Source organism: Trichosurus vulpecula, chromosome 7 (genome assembly GCF_011100635.1).
Source record: "Trichosurus vulpecula isolate mTriVul1 chromosome 7, mTriVul1.pri, whole genome shotgun sequence".
Taxonomy (NCBI): Eukaryota; Metazoa; Chordata; class Mammalia; order Diprotodontia; family Phalangeridae; genus Trichosurus; species Trichosurus vulpecula.
In genome coordinates, this window is record NC_050579.1 from 46,803,844 (window position 1) to 46,817,652 (window position 13,809).

The 13,809-nt window shown below is 39.6% G+C and overlaps 2 non-coding genes across 2 annotated transcripts; one reads left to right on the forward strand and one right to left on the reverse strand.

Annotated features, from left to right (window-relative positions):
* The first annotated feature begins 754 nt into the window (after nucleotides 1–754).
* TRNAK-CUU lies at nucleotides 755–827 on the forward strand. Its single transcript has one exon. It is a non-coding gene; the product is annotated as a tRNA-Lys (tRNA).
* An 837-nt stretch (nucleotides 828–1,664) lies between these two features.
* On the reverse strand, nucleotides 1,665–1,737 carry TRNAV-CAC. The gene has a single exon. It is a non-coding gene; the product is annotated as a tRNA-Val (tRNA).
* Between the last annotated feature and the right edge of the window lie 12,072 nt (nucleotides 1,738–13,809).

Below are 13,809 nucleotides of genomic sequence, written 5' to 3' on the forward strand. Positions count from 1 at the left end.
ATAAACTTAACGTCCTCGTCCAGTGACCAAGGAGCTGATGCATTACTGAAGGAGCTGAATCACCTCAATCTTGACTTTGCTGATCCAAGGGAATCCATGAGACAAAAGGATCTTGCAGATGAACGAAAAGGTAGTTTAGAGAAACAAACAAAGGAGCTGGAGAAGTTGTTTTTATTTTGTGTCCAAAGACATCAAGAAACATAATCTCAAGGAAGAGTTGATACACATGTTTTCCCAAAACTTCCCTGGTGCCTGGAACACATAGCCTCTTAGATTGCCTTTTTCAGAACACTTTTGGGTTTTTGAGGGCAGGAGCCAGGTCACACTTTACCAAAACCAATCACCTTCTATGCACCTATTTACCTACTGCTGAAGACCAATAGAGCAGACTGGGTTTACTAAGCATTAACGCTGCCTCTGAGCAAGCTTGTTGAAATGGCAGTCAGAGTTAAAATGGAAAAAAAAAAAAAAAAAGCTCAAAGTGCTGTTTTTCGGGCACGAAAGGTGATCTCTAAGATGGACTGAGAGGTGGAGACCTGTCTTTTTCCGGTCTCTCTACCCTTGAATATTTTTTCCCTCTTCCCTCTTAAACTTTCTCTACCCAGCCGTCTTGTGGCACAGGGTCGAAAGTAAGCGAAAATCTGGTGCGAAAGAGAGAAAACTAAAATATTTGTGAATTTCACTTTCTGGAACATTAAACCCTAACACTATTATTTCTTTTGGGATGCTAGGTGAAACTAACCTACAGGTTTTCGCCCGGCTAGCTCAGTCGGTAGAGCATGAGACTCTTAATCTCAGGGTCGTGGGTTCGAGCCCCACGTTGGGCGGGTGTTTTGGTTCCCATTTTCTTTGGACCTGACTGTCTCAGTTATTCAGCTCAACAAACCTTTATTAAGTGCCTACCCAGACAACTGACAGTTCCAATTGGGCAACACAGCATCCTTCTTTCCCTCCTCTCCCTCCCTCCTTTCCAGCGTGCCGCAAGATTGCACCCTTGCCTGTGATCAAATCGCTACTGGCGAGACCAGGGACGTACTTCCACCGTAACTACCATAAAAACTACCACCTCCACTTTTTCTTTGCAGCTTCCAGGACGCGAACTGGAGTTGAAACTGGGAATTTTGGCCCGTGGCTAATACCAATAACCCACCTAGGCCAAGGAGGGAGGGGCGAGAAATTCGCACTAGAAGTGTCTTTTTTTTTTTTTAAAGCTTTCAATGCACCGCTAGAGAACTGAAATACCTAATCTAGAATGGAATGGTTCTCTTCTTGGGTTTTTGTTCCTGTCACTGAGCCCGAAGGAGGGCTGTGCATCCCTCTACTACGAGGTCTGGCAGGGAAGACAGGCTATTAATACATTGATATCGAAGCAGAAACACCTACCTGTTGGCCCTCCCTACAGCCCCAGGACACAAATCTCTGGCTAGGGTGCACACACACTTCTCCCTTTACGACGTCTCGAGAACCCGGATGTGTGTCTTGGGAATGACTGAACTCGAGGAAAACACAGCAAAACTTGCCTGAGTATTACACAGAATAGCATGAGCTAATTGCTAGGCAGGTAACATAATGACACTCCTGTATGGTTTGTTCCACTTTTCCTGACAACAGATTTCCAAGAAATGTGCCAATGTGGCCTGGCAAAACGAAAAGCGCAAGAACCATGTTTCCGCCCGGTTTCGAACCGGGGACCTTTCGCGTGTGAGGCGAACGTGATAACCACTACACTACGGAAACTACCTCCGAGGGTGATTCTTCCTTCTTCACACCTGCAATTTGTGGCGTGGTTTCAGTTCGGTTCTGGTGATATTTACTAGATTCTGGTATATTTCTTTGGGATTCTAAGTTCGCCCTGGCCTCTGTGCCTGAATCACCGCTCACACAAGCCATCCGACCTTTCTCCTTCCCAGCCCTCCAAGCCAGTAGCGGCAGCTGCTTCCTTCCCGGGGGTTGCAGCTTCCTACTCACCCAATTTCCAGCTCGCGTTTATTTCTCAGACCACTGCTGTTCCTCCACGTGTACCTTCCATCTCTGATGCTCACAAAAGGTTCAAACTTCCTAGCTAGGGCCTATATCAGTTCAATACTTATTCATGCTACCCAGACCTATCATCCACGAAAACTGAGTAACACAGCCTGCTAATAGGGATTTCGCTAGTGGGGAAGGCAAGGTTGTTGGTTGCCAATTCATCACCTACTGCCATCTAAAATCTGGAAATTTTGTCATATAACATATGCGAGGAATGATTGAAGAGTTACAGTGGTGATTAATTTTCAGCCCAAAATGAATAGTCAAAGGTTATCGGGAGATAAAACTTCAAAGAAGGAAACACAAATTGTTCCCCAAAAATGAATTACTAACATTTATTAAGCTCCTTTTATGTCCTATGTACAGTGCTAAGCACTGGGGTAATAAAAAGAAGTAAAAGATAGTCCCTGTCCTCAAGAACTTCACAATCTAATGGGGGAGACAAGAAAGTATATATACATATATGTGTACATATATATGCCTATATACATATATACATACACATATACATGCATATACATGTGTGTGCATGTATGAACAAGCTACATACAGAATAATTAAGAAATGATTAACAGAGAGAAGGCACTAGAATTAAGAGGGGTTGGGAAAGACTTCCTGTAGAAGAGATTTTAGTTGGGATTTAAGGGAAGCCAGAGAAGTCGGTAAGCAGAGATGAAGAGAGAAAGCATTCCAAGCATGGGGACACAGAGGAAATTCTTCAAACTGAGTGATGGAGTGTCTTGTTTGTGGAAGGGCAAGAAAACCAATGTTACCAGATGGAAGACAATGTGAGGAAGAGGATGGTGTAAAAAGACTGAAAAGGTGGGAGAGGGAAGGGAATATATTTTGAATGGCTTTAAATATTAAACAGAGCATTTTGTATTGATTCTGGACGTGATAAGTAGCCACTAGAGTCTACTGAGTAGAACCTGAACTTTCAGAAAATCCCTTTTGTGGCTGAATGGAAGATGAACTAGAGAAGAGAGAAACTTAAGGCAAGCAGACCCACCAGTGGGCTACTGCAATAGCACAGGCATGAGGTGACAAGGGCCTGCATCAGACTGGTGGTGGTGTCAGAGGTGTGAAGGGTGTGTATGTGAAAGGTGTTACAAAGATGAAATCAATAAACCTTAGCAACAGATTGGATATGAGGGGTGAGAAATAGTGGGTGGAGGATGACTCCTAAATTGCGAACCTGAGAAACTGAGAGGAAGGTGTTGTCCTCTACAGTATTAGGAAATATATTGAGTTCTGTTTTGATCACGTGTAGTTTGTGATGTCTATTGCACATCTCGTTTAAGATGGCTGAAATTCAGTTGGAGATAGGAGATTAGAGAACAGCAAAGAGGTTGGAGCAGGATGGGTAAATTAGAAAATCATCAGCATAGAGGTGATAATGAAATTCATGGGAGCTGAGATCTCCAAGTAGAAGGAGAAAAGAAGGCCCCAGAATAGGACCCTGAGGGATACCTATTGGTAGAGGAAGTGATCCAGAGAAGGATCTAGCAAAGGAGAAAGAGAAGTAACAGAGAACGCACCCCCTGACCCCACCCCCCCAAAAAAAAAACTAAAGAAAAGAGAATATCAAGGAGGAGGGAGTGATCAACAGTGCCAAAGGCATCACAGAAGTCAAGGAGAACAAAGACTAGGAAAAGGACATTGAATCTGGCAACTAAGAGATCATTGATAACTTTGGAGAGAGCAGTTTCAGTGGAATAATTTGGGAAACTGGATTGTAAGAGGCTAGGAGTAGAGTGAGAGGAAAGAAAGCTGAGTCACCTATCGTAGTCAGCCTTTTCAAGGAGTTTAGCTACAAAGGACCTAAATGGGGAGAGGGGAGCGGAATATTGAGACCCATTTAGAAGCAAAGGGATGAAAATTGAAACAACTGTAAGATACGAACTTCTACTCATCAAATGAATAAAAATTAATTAGTTAATAACAATTAAAAGCAATGAAATCCAGTGCTGGCGGGGTTATGGGGAAAAGATGCCCTCATCCATTTATGGTGGAATTGCAAAATCCTAGAATTCTTTTGGAGAGAGATCTTCCAGCATCCAGTAAAAGTTCCAAAAGCAAGCATATGTTTCCATCCTCTATTTCCATTGCTGTGTATGTACCCTGAAAGAACTATCCAAAAGCTCAATAAAAGGAATGATCTATCTGAATAGTCTCATATCCACATTATATCTAATGAATGTATGAACAATGTAGTGACTTCTATAGTATAATTTCCAATTCTTTTACATAATGGTTGAACCAATTTGTAGCTCCACCACTAGTGAATTCATGTCCCTGTCTTTTCAATGCCTCCCTCCAAACTGACTATTCTCATCTTCTGTCATCTTTGTCAGTTTTCTGGTTGTTCGGAAAATCCTCAGAATTGTTTTGATGTGCATTTTTCTTATTATATGGTGTCTTCAGCATGATTTCTTTTGGTGGTTAATGTTTGAAAATCTTTTGAAAACCTTTAATATCCATTGTTGTAATGATCTGTTTTGTCAGTTGATAAATGACTTGACCTTATATAGATGAGTAAATTTCTGCATTTTCTGAATGTCAACCTTCTTTGCAAACTAATAGGTGTAATTTCTGCCCCCTGCCCCAGTTCATAATATCTCTTCTTGAGCTACCTGAATTGATCATGTTCCTGCAGAAGCATTTAAATATTTTGTTAAAACAAGGATAACTTCTTTTAGGATACCACCCTAGCTGTGGTTATGAAAAGTAACTCCTTCTCACCTCCTGTAAAGGATAATGATGTGACCTGATATATTTGAGTGGAACATCCATTTAGAACTTGTAGTATACCAAGGAAGGAGCTAATCTGAACCTATTTTCTATCTAAATGAGTTCCCATGTTTCTAGCAGATATTTTTTCTTCTATTAAATGAATTCCTCTTGATATTTTTTTGTTTTAACATCACCTATATTTGGTGATATATCCCTGCCTTTTTCGCAAAGTCCTATAATAAAGAACCAGAAAAATGAGGGAAAATAGATCAGCAAAACCAAGCAACACATAGAAATAGTGTGGCATTTTATGCAGTGTTCCACAGCCATGGTCACCTACCTCTTCAAATGACTCTTTTTTGTGGTCACCCTTGGACATTATAATTCTACCCCATTCTATTTTGATTCTTTTATAGTTATTTTTCTTGTCATTTGTGTTGCTGTAGTCATTGTGTGTGGTGTGTGCTGATTTCTTGGTTCTGCTGCTTCGCTTTGCAGTAGTTTATATATGTCTTCCCGTCCTTTTCTATAGTCATTGTAGTCATCATTTCTTACAGTCCAGAATGGATTACTTGTCAAAGAGGATGAAAAGGAGTTCACAAAAGAAGAATTACAAACTATTAACTATATGCAACATTACTTGAAATCACTAGTAATAAGAGAAATACTTGTCAAAAAAAAAACTCTGAGGTTTTACCTCAGATGAAGAAAATTGGCTAAGATGACATGAGCTGGGAATAGTCAATGATGAACGGGTCATGGAAAAATAGAGACATTAAAAAACTCTTAGAGAAGATATCATTAGTCCATTCTAGAAAGCAATTTGCAATTATACTAGAAAAGTGACTAAAATGTGTCTTTGACCCAGAATTCTCAAGAATTCCTAACACATAGGGAGTGGATAGGTGAATTTTGTATTCATTCCCAAGTGAGGAACACCAGCAGGAAGATAATGGGTCCAACATTCTGAACCCTGTGTGTGTTACACATGAGCAATCAGGCCTCGAATTAGAGGTGAAATGTCCTAGGAGGCTGACGGGCTTAGATTTTTCTGAATTTCTGTTGTTCTGCCATCTTGAAATCTCTTTCCCAAGCTAAATCTCCCAAGACAATCAATATCAACAACTCTTCAGGAATCTCATGGAGATCACTCCTGGGAACAAACAAAGGAAAGGTTTTCGTGAGGATATCCTTAACATCCCCTCTATTCTTCATCTTCCCGCATCCTCAGTACCCTTCAACCCCATGAAACGATTGTCCTGCCTCTCATCCTCTTCAATCCACTGGGCCCAGGGAGCCCAACTCCACCCGCTTCTTATGACCTGTTCCTCCCATAATCAAAACCTCCATAGTTCTAGCCTCTAGCAGCTGCCTGTCTGTACATGCATTTAAAGATTGTATTCCACATACTATGAACCACCTGCACAAGAGGAAAAGCTAGATAATATAGGAAACAGATCCGAAACCTGTAATGGTAGCAGTATATTGTAATAATGAAGGGATTCAAGACCATTTCTGGAGCTATCCCTCTGCTCATAGCAGATAAACAAATTATTGACAAGCTTCTGAGGTGATTTTGCTTTTCAAAAGACAAAGAGATGAAACTAATAGTTTGGACCTAATTTGGACTAATAAGTGGCACAATAGAAATGATGGGAACTTTGGGAAAACATGACCATTCCATCTTATGAAATTGTGATAGGTAAGGAGAGAAGAGTTTGGTATAGAAGCACACTCTAGATTTGGAGAAAATTGAGTTTCAAATAATTTAGAAGTAGGGTAGGTTAACATTCTAGAGAGGAAGTAAACCTATGAGTGACCTAAAGAATGAAGTTTTGACAACAAAAATTATTCTAGTGAAAGAGGAAACATCTGAGACATGGATGCACAGGATATTCATTGACTACCTTATATTTCAAAGGCATGTACAGAAGATGGAAGCAATGGCAAATACCTTAGAACAAATACAAGAATGACAATGTTGAGAGAAATGTCAGAAGTCCTGACAACAAAAAGATAAAAGAAGGCACTTGAGTTACAGAAATGGTGTAGCGACATTTTATGCATTGCAATGCATTTACTGGAGATTAAAAATTTTAAAACAAAAAAAGGTATATTCCAAAAGAAGCCAAAATGAGTCAACACTTAAATCCAATTATTAAGTCAATTCCACAACTTCCTGACTCTAGAAGACTTTAAATGTCAGCAGGCTGATCACCATATGCACAACTTTGGCCACACCAAAAAAAAAAAAACTGTCAGAAACCCAGAACATGGTGTCATGCAGAGCTCACAGCCTCAAGGACGGAGTTCTTTTGAGTCCCAACATCTTCTGCTCTCCCCAGGTGGCATCTTCACACAGTATTAATTCTATGATCTATGCTGGGTGGGAGAGGGGAGGAGGAGAAGGATGGGAAGGGTGGAGAGAGAAGGGGGACTCAAATCAAAAGCACTGTCCAATTTCATAGCAAGCTCCTTGCCAGGAAATAACTGTGAAGTTAAAAAAAAAAAGGGAAAGATATTAATAAAACGTTTAAAGTAGTAGACCAAACAAAAATTTCATGGTTCATGAACCACACCCCCACCCGCCCCCCCCACAAATGTCTTTAGATACTTTCCTAAGATGCATGTCAGTACAAATCAAGGCACATTTGATAAGACAACATAGCTTCTCTACTCGACCACCCCCCCAAAATAAACCCAACCAGAGTATTTAGTCAAGGCACTGCCATGCATAGGTAACGTACCCTCTCCCATGAATTAAGACTCTGAGTAGAACATGCACAAAGAACACACATGATCAAGCAACAGGCATAGAGGAGACACTTGTGTGACTAAAAAGCTAGTGAAGATGCACATGCCAGCAATTCCTGTGGCCAAGGCACAGGTATTTTGTGCATACACACACCCAGGGCAACTCATACATCCAAAGCTTTGGAGCTGCTGGTGTCTCTGGTAATGTGGTGATGATGCTATCCACTGCTCTTCTGGTGAATATTTCTTATCTTTTCACTTGCCATAACATTGTTTCACTTCAGCATGATTTCTGGCTACTGTCTGCAACCAATTTCAATGCTTCATCTCTTCAGGACCATCTGCATGACTCTCAGCTTCCATCCACAAAAGTACAGTGACTACAAAGTCTTTCCCTGATAAGGACAGGCTGACAGGTCTTTTAGTCCATAGTTGTGAGTCACCATACCTAGTTAAGGGAAACTACCAAAGCCAGACAGAGTGACCCAGGTTCGGGATGTCTATAACTTGAGTTTCACTTTACCTCTTATGGACATCTTTTACCCACAAAATTTGCTTTAGGAGCCTCTTCTAAGGAAACCGGAAGACAGAGAAATTGCATTTACAAGAACTTTTAAATTTTGCACAAACAAAAATGTCCATTTTACTTTCTGTCATCTTTTCTATCACTTTTGTAATCAGCAGTTCTTTCACTACCCATACCATTTCTTCTTGGTTCTCATAATTCACCTTCGAGGTCACCTTTTAAGTCTAAGTCACATAATGCATTTTAGAGTTTGTCTTGGCATATATGGTATGAGATCTTGGTTTATACTCAGTTTCTGCCAAACTATTTTCCAGTTTTCCCAGCAATTTTTTCAAATAGTGAGCTCTTAGCCCAGTAACTGGCTTACTTGGATTTGTGGAACACTATAGAACTATGTTTGTTTGCCTCTGTATCTTATATACCTAATCTGTTCCACTATTGGACTTCATATTATTATTCCATTTTAGTCAAGCCATCTTAAAGATTACAAAACTGCTTTTTATTATAATTTGGGATCTGATACTTATCAGTACTAGACTTACATCATTCCCTCTTTTTTTCATTATTACATTTTATATTCTTGACCTTTTGTTCCTCTATATGAATTTTATTATTTTTATTTCTGTAAAATATGCTTTTGTAATTTGACTGGTATGGCAATGCATAAGCAAATGAATTTTGGTGTTATTGTCATTTTTATTATATTGGTTTGACCTACCCATGAGTAATTAATATTCTTACAATTATTTAGGTCTGCCTCCATTTCTGTCAAGAGTTCCTGGGGCTATCTTAGTAAATACTCTTCCAACTATTTGATATCTTTTGTAATTATTTTGAATGCAATTTCTCTGTCTATCTCTTTTGTGAAAATGGTCCTGAGACTAACATGTCTGTTTTCCATGAGTTACCTCACTATACAGATGTAGTGGACACAGAGTAAGCCTGTTTGCAAAAGAAGCCAATTCAGGGCCTGCAGTGACCCAAAAGTCTTGCTCACTCCCAAATGTCTTTACTGGTGTTCTCTGGCTGACCGTTGTGCCAGCAGTGGCACAAGTAACTGACACAAAAAGATAAAGACATCGGGCTAGGTGAGTCATATAGTTGGGCTATAGACTGATTTTAACGGAGACAATGACAATCTTTTATACAGGTTAATTGCTGAGTCATTCTGACTTCTCAGAAGAGAACAATGAAGCACTGGTTAATATTTTTTATCTCCTTGTTCCTGGGAACAAGACGCTAGTCTCCTACAGGCCAACCAAATTGAAACATTTCTGTTCTTTCCCATGTGGATAACCATACTGAAACATTTCTGTTCTTTCCTATGTGGATAATCAGCTACAAAGGCAGGTTTTCTTTGCCACACATTCTTGTCCTAAAAATGGCCGTTGCTGTGTGTAGACCTATCCTCAAGTAATCCTGCCATACAGAGATCTAAGAGGCTGCTTTGCAGAGGTCTAATGAGGCCTAAACAGTAACCAGGATATAGCTGGCTCCCCACATCTCCCCCTTTTTATTCTGTCATTTTAAGTGGCTTAAACATAGCATTCATTATCCTAAGGGAACAAGGTAGACAAAAAATTACTATGAACAAACAAAGAATATAAAGTAGTGTATGGAAAATAGTCAAAAATACATTATTAAGTGGGTTAAATTTTTTGAAAATATAGATAATTATTTTTGCTACCCCCTCTGGATTAATACTAGTAAGAGAGGCGTTTCACGAATTCAGATTTCCAATCAATCCCCCTTTTTTCTTTTGTAGGCACCTGACCATTATAGATACATCTGAATTCTTCCCTTTAACCATCACCCATTTAAGCAAATATGGGAAGGATTGATTGACGCATTGACAAATCAAAGGGGGCAGTCCCATTTATGAATATAGATACATAGACTCAAAAAGAAATAAAAATGCAATTGTCTAAGATTCAAAAAGTCTTTTCTTATGCAGCTGTCTGTCAGGGAACATCATCAATGAAGTCCTGTGGTCCTTGGTACCTGTTCCAGCCATCTCCAGCACAGCATCTCAGCATATTCTTCTTCTCGACTTCTTGTAGGAATCAGTTTTTCTGTCCATTCTCCTACAAGAGTGATCTTAGCACAATTTTAAATTATGATTTCTAATTTTTATAACCCTGATCATTTTTACAAACTCAAAATTTGAACCACGGCCAATTGTCATATTTAAGAAATTCACATCAGAAGCCAGTGTCTTACACTTTACATTCATCCATTACTAATTTCCTCACTAGAAGGATGAGACATCACTTAAGGAATTAATAACAGGCTTCAGTACATACACAAATAGTCAATATTTAACAGAATACATATAAAATCTTAAACTTTTAGTCATGCCATGTTTCTCTGATGGCATTTATAAAATAAACCACAAACCATTTTTCTTTTTAGCATCATTAATTGTAACAAAACTTTAGACAAGAGTGCTATTAATCAAATAACAAAATAACATTCTCACATTGCTTAAGGAACATTTACAAAGTGAGCCCTAAGTGGCTCACATGCATTTCTACCCTTGTTCATAAGGCTTTACTAAGTTGGTGCAAAAGTCCTTAAGTAACACTAATTCCAGAGTATTATAACAAAGTTTCTAGTTATAGCAGAATTCTTATATATCACAAAGTTTCTTAGTCAAAAAGGTGTTGTAATGGAATCTCACATTCGTAGCTGAAGCTGACCAGCAGCTTCAGATGCTCCATGGAGAAATGAAATGACACGAGTTGGGCAGAGTCTGAATCAGAACTCAGCTTTATTCAAGCAAGCAACAGACTTTTATACTGTTTCTTAAACATTACCTAATGCTTCTGAACCATTACCTAATGCATTGCTTTGTTACTTTGCTGAAACATCTTTGATACTTTACTGGGACATCCTGCCTCATGTCTCATGTAGCCCATGTAGCGCCGATACATAGATGCTGACTATATTGCAACATTCCTGATCATTCCCATGCAGACACCCGTACTTGAAACATTTCTTTTCTTTGCCATGCGGATCACAGCTGCGAGGGTGGTTCCAGACCCATGATCTCTTACCTTGTACAGTCTTGCCTTGCACAGGCCTAGGAGGATTACCAAGATATATTTGGATCTCCATATGCCATTCTGTGCATCCTCAAGGGTAGCTATAGCAGGCTCAGGCTTAAAGGAAAACTTGTCATTTACCTCTTTAACTATGGACCATCTCAGAGCTAGCCCCCTAGAGGTAGCAGTAAGAGAGTGATCACAGGAAAAATACTATTGCTCTTAGAATCCTTTTTAAACAAAGGGAACATCTTAAGGTGAGTCTTAAGCAGGTTGTATAAATTTCTGCACTTGTTCTAGTTCTAGATAAAAATAAGATTAGATTGCCTAGTAAGATAGCACAGAAGAGCTTATATCTTTTTTATTTTTTATTTAATATTTTTAGTTTTCAGCATTGATTTCCATAAGATTTTGAATTACAAATTTTCTCCCCATTTCTACCTCCCCCCCACTCCAAGATGGCATATATTCTGATTGCCCCATTCCCCAGTCAGCCCTCCCTTCTATCACCAACCCCCAACCCCTTTTCCCTTACTTTCTTGTAGGGCAAGATAGATTTCCATGCTCCATTGCCTGTATATCTTATTTCCTAGTTGCATCCAAAAACAACTACTTTTTTGAACATCTGCTTTTAAAACTTGAGTTCCAAATTCTCTCCCCTCTTCCCTCCCCACCCACCCTCCCTAAGAAGGCAAGCAATTCAACATAGGACACATGTGTATCATTATGCAAAACCCTTCCACAATACTCATGTTGTGAAAGACTATATTTTGCTCCCTCCTATCCTGTCCGCCTTTATTCTATTTTCTCCCTTGACACTGTCCCTTTTTGAAAGTGTTTGCTTTTGATTACCTCCTCCCCCTATCTGCCCTCCCTTCTGTCATCCCCCCTTTTTTATCTCCTTCCTGCTTCTTTCCTGTGGGGTAAGATACCCATTTGAGTGTGTATGTTATTCCCTCCTCACGTCAAATCCAATGAGAGAAAGATTCACTCATTCCCCCTCACCTGCCCCTTCTTCCCTTCCAACAAATTGCTTTTTCTTGCCACTTTCATGCAAGATAATTTATCCCATTCTATCTCTCCCTTTCTCCCTCTCTCAATATATTCCTCTCTCATCTCTTAATTTGATTTTTTAGATATCATCCCTTCATATTCAACTGACCCTGTGCCCCCCCTCTCTCTCTCTCCATATACATATACATATCCATAGATAGATAGATACACACACACACACATACACACACACACATATACATGTATATGTATATTCCCTTCAGCTACCCTAATACTGAGGTCTCATGAATTATACACATCATCTTTCCATGTAGGAATGTAAACAAGTCCCTTATGATTTTTCTTTCTTGTTTACTTTTTCATGCTTCTCTTGATTCTTGTGTTTGAAAGTCAAATTTTCTATTCAGCTCTGCTCTTTTCACTGAGAAAGCTTGCAAGTCCTCTATTTTATTGAAAATCCATATTTTGCCTTGGAGCATTATACTCAGTTTTGATGGGTAGGTGATTCTTGGTGTTAATCCTAGCTCCATTGACCTCTGGAATATTATATTCCAAGCCCTTCAATCCCTTAATGTAGAAGCTGCTAGATCTTGTGTTATCCTGATTGTGTTTCCACAATACTCAAATTGTTTCCTTCTGGCTGCTTGCAGTATTTTCTCCTTGATCTGGGAACTCTGGAATTTGGCAACAGTATTCCTAGGAGTTTTCTTTTTGGGATCTTTTTCAAGAGGCAATCAGTGGATTCTTTCGATTTCTATTTTACCCTCTGGCTCTAGAATATCAGGGCAGTTCTCCTTGATAATTTCTTGAAAGATGATATCTAGGCTCTTTTTTTGATCATGGCTTTCAGGTAGTCCAATTCCTGCTTGGTGGTTTTTCTAATGAGATATTTCACGTTGTCTTCCATTTTTTCATTCTTTTGGTTCTGTTTTATAATATCTTGATTTCTCATAAAGTCACTAACTTCCACTTGCTCCAATCTAATTTTTAAGGTGGTATTTTCTTCAGTGGTCTTTTGGACCTCCTTTTCCATTTGGCTAATTCTGCCTTTCAAGGCATTCTTCTCCTCATTGGCGTTTTGGAGCTCTTTTGCCATTTGGGCTAGTCTATTCTTTAAGGTGTTATTTTCTTCAGTTTTTTTTTTTGGGGGGGGAGGTCTCCTTTAGCAAGTCATTGACTTGTTTTTCATGGTTTTCTCTCATCACTCTCATTTCTCTTCCCAATTTTTCCTCTACTTCTCTAACTTGCTTTTCCAAATCCTTTTTGAGCTCTTCCATGGCCTGAGACCAAAACATGTTTTTCTTGGAGGCTTTTGATGTAAGCTCTTTGACTTTGTTGACTTCTTCTGGCTGTATGTTTTGGTCTTCTTTGTCACCAAAAAAAAGATTCCAAAGTCTGAGTTGAATCTGAGCCCGTTTTCACTGCCTGTTCATGTTCCCAGCCAACTACTTGACCCTTGAGCTTTTCATAGGGGTATGACTGCTTGTAGAGAAGAGAGTACTTTGTCCCAAGCTTGGGGGGCTGTGCTGCTGTTTCAAGAGTTATTTCTACACAGCAAGCCCTGCCACGCCAGCACTCCTCCTCCCCCAAGAACCGCCAACCCGGACTGCAACTCAGATCCAAGCAGACTCTGCAATCCTGCTCTGATCCGCCACTTAATTCCTCCCACCAGGTGGGCCTGGGGCCAGAAGCAACTGCAGCTGGAGCTCT